Source organism: Tachysurus vachellii, chromosome 25, assembly GCF_030014155.1.
Source record: "Tachysurus vachellii isolate PV-2020 chromosome 25, HZAU_Pvac_v1, whole genome shotgun sequence".
In the NCBI taxonomy this organism is placed as follows: Eukaryota; Metazoa; Chordata; class Actinopteri; order Siluriformes; family Bagridae; genus Tachysurus; species Tachysurus vachellii.
This window is the reverse complement of record NC_083484.1, coordinates 14,444,078-14,449,077: the sequence shown is the minus strand read 5'-3', so window position 1 is coordinate 14,449,077 and position 5,000 is coordinate 14,444,078. Positions and strand designations below refer to the sequence as shown.

Here is a 5,000-nt window from a genome sequence, read left to right as displayed (position 1 = left end):
TCTTCCTTTTTTCACCGATCAAAGCCACCGAGATCTGTATTAGCCTTCACTGCTAATCTACGTCTCTGTAAATCTGCCTTCCAGTGTGTGTGTGTGTGTGTGTGTGTGTGTGTAAAAGCGAATATTGTTCTAAATTGTTTCTTTGGAAGATGTGGGTGGGTATTAACAACCTGATCTTTTTCACCGCGCACATCCGTCACTCCTTTGCTTTCTGTCGCTTCACCAGAACAAAGGACCCGAGAAAACCTACACAGATCGGATAACGACAAGCATAAAAATACGAGACAACTGTACGATGCAGCCTAAATTTAGGCTGCAAGGAGTTGAAGGTTCTCGCCGAGCGTGCGCTCTAAATTCTATTAGGGACGCTGCTGCTGTGTGCCGCGATAACGTCGCTGTTCTGATTTTGCACACGCTCCGTCTGGTCGGACCATGGCGAAATCAACATGACGCAGTTTTTTTTTGTTGTTGTTTTTTGGGGTTTTTTCGATGTCCCGGACCGAGCCTTTCTGCATATGAAAAGGGATGCGGATTTCAAAAAAAGGCCGTCGTTTCAGAAATAAAACCCAAGCTGCAGACAAGTTCTGGCAATGCGGAAAGTTAGGAACCGCACGCCTGAAAAACCGCACACGAAAATCCGCCCGCGTCTGTAATTACCAGCTTTTTTATTATTATTATTTATTTTATATATATATATATATATATATATTTTTTTTTGCATTTTTGACTGCAAGCCCAGGAATGTGCAAACAATCCTTATTAAGACACCATTCATTATTATCTCCCTTTTCTTTTCTCCCCCCAACCTGTCATCATAAAGTCTGCACCGTTATTAACTCTCATCTATATTAGGAAATGTACGAGTGCAGTTTTGAGGAAAAAAAAAAAAAAAGTGGAATCTGTAAACAGTCACAACAGAAGAAAAAGAAAGAGACAGGCACCTTACTGGCGACAGACTAATAAACACATGCGCTGGCAGCTAAACAGGTATTTACCGAGCTCTGAACCGCAAGTATAATTTCACTCTTTGCTGAGCTGTTATTTGGCTGCAGCGTTCATTATGTTGCGATGAATCCTTTCACAGCACGTTTCAGTGGAACCTTCACCAGCTCCAGACGCACGGAACGACCGGGACGAACGCAGCGGTGAAATCTCAACACACTTTCCCTCTCCTAGCGCTGAAGCGTTTGTGTGTCACTCAGCCGCCTGTCACTTATAAAAAAATGAAATAATAAAGGAAATGACAAAGCAGGTTTGACGGGACAGAAATAATTCATCGACGATGGGCTGCTTTGATTATGCTCTGAGGTGCTTTTGCAAGCCAGGTTAATTGGTCTCAGAGGGTCAGATGGTAAATGTTGTTCCTTTCTCTCTCACTCTTTCTCTCTCTCTCTCTCTCCTTTTCTCGCTCTCTCTCTCTCTCTGTCTGTGCTACTTTTTTACAAATCAAGATGATTCTGCTGTTGTCCTCTTATCTCTGGCCTCCAAACTGAAGTTAAGCCAGTTAAGTGATATGAAATTGAATAAAAGTTTCTGAAGTGTCTCCACACACACACACACACACACACACACTCACTCCTGACTTCCTGCAAATACTAGCAAGGATTTGACGTGCACTACTTTCACTTCACTTCATAGTGACCTACATGTGCCCTAAGTACATATACAGTATACACACACACACACACACACATTTCTTGCTGGCCAAACCTTTATTCAACAAAACAATAACATACTCAAATTAAAAGAAAGCCCTATTTATTTTGGACCTTAGGCTGAAGAGCAAATCAGCACACGCTGTATTTTGTGGCTAAAACATCCTGCTCCGAATGTACATGAGCTAAAGACAGCCTTTTAACGAGTGACTCAATGAGATGGCTATCTCTGTTCTCACACAGTCAAAATTTCAGTCGCGAGTACGAAAACGGGGTTAAGTCGTACCACTAAATAGGCCTTAACGTCGCGATCGAGACAAGCCAGTTTCACATGAACAAATGTATCAGAGAAAGTGTTTGTAAGAGCAGTTGAGGGGAATTAACGTTCAGAATAAGAGTCTTTGATCTTAGACCCGCATTTACAAGAACTGGCAGTGAGAGTGACAGGAAAAGCTCTGTGGCTCTATTCTGTGAAATAGTGACCAGATAAGCCACAATTATTACACAAGGGAGCTGCAAAACACAGCAAAATCCTGCTCTGAACTTGAAAAAGGGTGAACTGTAAGTACAGTGAAATGACTTGACGGTGTCTTGAGATGATTAGACATTTATATGATTGATCAAGTGAAATGCAAATAAGAAATCGAGTTAAGAACAAGCGCCGTATCATCAGGTCAGTTCTTTTAGATCAAATCTAGCAAAAAATGGGAGCATGGGAGCATCACTCGTGATCATTAAAGCTTTGTGGTTAAAAGAGGCAAAGTTAAGGAATGAACTAGAAGATGTGTTAATGAAATAGTGCTGAATGTGAGGAGCAGCACAACAACCAGCTGAAGTCATCACAGTCATTTCCAGTCCAACATCAGAATCATCAGTTTTCTATTCACACATTTTACGTCCATTCGCAATCAAGTGAAACCGTGTTTTTCCTTTCGTTCATTCTTGGTTTCTTGATTTTTTTTTTTTTTTTTTTTTTTTTTTTTTTTTTGTATTTTTTATTGTACAGGGGAGTATTTTGGAAAAGCACATGGTTTCAATAGCTGAACGTTATCAGATCTAATTTAGAGTGAATAAAGATCTTGTTAACAAGCAGGACGGTGCATCTGGATGCTGACAGTCCCAAAAGTGATTCAGGTTTGTGAGACAAAAATAGCCTGCTGTCTCTGTGCTGGGTTCAACCTTAAAAAAAAAAAAAGATCTTCACCTTAATCAAAAAAAGAAAAAGAATATTGACTCTACATGAACAAATGCAGACACTTGTGTCCTGAATGTATACGGATATTAAATAGGTTAGATAGCTTTGTAAGGATTGAACTGGTAAATGCCCTAAACTTTGAGCACCAGGTTTAAATAAGTCAGGAACAATTTGTTTATATGATTCATAATAGTGCTTGATTAATAGTAGTAGTAGTAGTATTATTAGTAATAGAAATAGACGTTACCGCATCCCTCGCGTCTGCGTAATCTTTTGCGCGTCATTATTTTTTAGAGCTCAGTGATAAAAGAGGAGAGCAAACTGGTTCAGACAGAGTCGTCAATAATGTAATAAACCATGTTTTGTGAGAAGGTGGTGTTCCCATGTTCAGAAAGAATAAGGAAAATTAAAAAAAATTAAAAAATAAATAAATAAATAAAAGGAGAGAGGAAGAGAAAGAAAACCGTACCTTAGTCAGCGATCCCCGTTGAGCCGCGCGTTTCCCATCCAAAGTTGAGAAAGAGCTCAAGGACTTGGTGAGACCTGGAGAGATCCGGAGTCACAGAAGTGCTGGGGCTGTCAAATACACTCTCACACTCACACACACAGACTAAATCACGGGCGCGTTGTAGAAGCAGGGAGCGCACGGCGAGCGTGACGCAGACAGAACGCACGGCGCGGAGAGAGCGCACGGCGGGCCGGGATGGAGCTGTGAGGAGGAGGACGGGCCGTATGAGAGAGAAAGAGAGAGTGAGAGAGAAAGAGGAGGAAGACGACGACGAGGAGGAGGTGTTGGTAGTGGATGAGGGAGGCAGGTAAACGGATCCGCCCCCTCTTTGGCTCTCAGATGATTCGCCAGTCGAGTTTGGGGCTCGCACCCTCTCTCCCGGGCCGGTTACGAGTCTCCTCTTCTCTTCTCTCCTGTCCTCTCTGTCTCTTCTCCCCCTCCGTTTTCTCTCCAGGGAAAAAAGCATTCACACCCCTCCTTTTCTCCCTCCATCGCATTTTTTTCACCCCCCATCTTTACACACGCCACGTTTAAATGTCAGAAAAAATAAAGCCGCGAGAAATATTTTTTTAATCCTGCTATCAACAACTTTAACAGTTGCTACTGTCCCATATGGACAGGAGAATTTATTTCTTCTCATTTTCACACGAATCACAGATGTGATGTACGAGTTGCAAGTTTACTTACTAAGCCAGGTAAATGTGACATATGGCTATAACACGTAGTTTGAGTCGGATATGGGTTAGTAGACGTGAAATAGAATTTACATAGAATACATCACCATTTACTGGCTTATTATTTAAACGCATTTGAGCTGTAACACTTTTTTATTCATTGCATTTGGGATCGGTTTTAGAAGGGAAAAAAAGGTCTAGGAATAATTTGCAGTATGCATCTTTTTTCTATAGGATGTTTATTAATTAGCACGTTGGTGCACGTTGATTTAAAGGCTTTTTTTTTTTTTGGACACGCAAGTGAACCCCGAGCAGAAATGTGTTTGATGAAGGTTAATCTCACTCATCGTTCATGTTTGTGGGCGGCAGAAAATGTGTCAGGTTGAACTCGAGGCAGGAGATCAAATGTAAAAAAGAGTTGAGTCCAGTTGATTAGAAATGTTCAGATGATGCATCCGTGTTAAAAAAGTGGTAAAAGCTCCTGCATTTACTGGAACCGACTCGGTTCTGTGCGCGTCGGCGATGCAGCAGGACTTTAAACCACAAGTATTGCTGCGTCTTAAGAATTCAAACTACTGGAGTAAAATGCTTGGGGCTTTACCTATTAGACTGCACCTGAGGAGTGACATGAATTCATGTTGAATCTATAGATATATGAATGCAAAATGCAATGCAAAATGAAAATGTCAAAATAATAAAAACCAAAAAGAAATATAAAGATATTCTGTCTACTGTATGAGGTACGATTTTCTATAATTATTATCGGATATATTATTGGATATATTAAACTATTATATATATATATGTGTGTGTGTGTGTGTGTGTGTGTGTTGTCTTTTTCCTACTGTGCATGAATTCTTTATCATCCTGTGCATGCTTTTAAAATTTAAGCACATACACATGTTGCTGTTTTTGCATTGTTGCTTTTTTTTTAATTTATTTGATTTTTTTTTAAATTATAGATCTTT

At 40.4% G+C, this 5,000-nt stretch overlaps 1 protein-coding gene across 10 annotated transcripts in view; it reads right to left on the bottom strand.

Moving 5' to 3' along the window:
* satb1b (SATB homeobox 1b) overlaps window positions 1-3,723 on the bottom strand; it is a 52,109-nt gene extending 48,386 nt beyond the window's left edge. For 2 of the 10 annotated variants that reach the window (XM_060861398.1, XM_060861405.1), the window contains exon 1: window positions 3,320-3,723. The gene's annotated coding sequence lies outside the window, so the exon portion shown is untranslated. The remainder of the gene's footprint in view (window positions 1-3,319) is intronic. The other 8 variants (XM_060861395.1, XM_060861402.1, XM_060861404.1 and 5 more) reach the window with 6 other exon arrangements.
* Window positions 3,724-5,000: the final 1,277 nt, after the last annotated feature.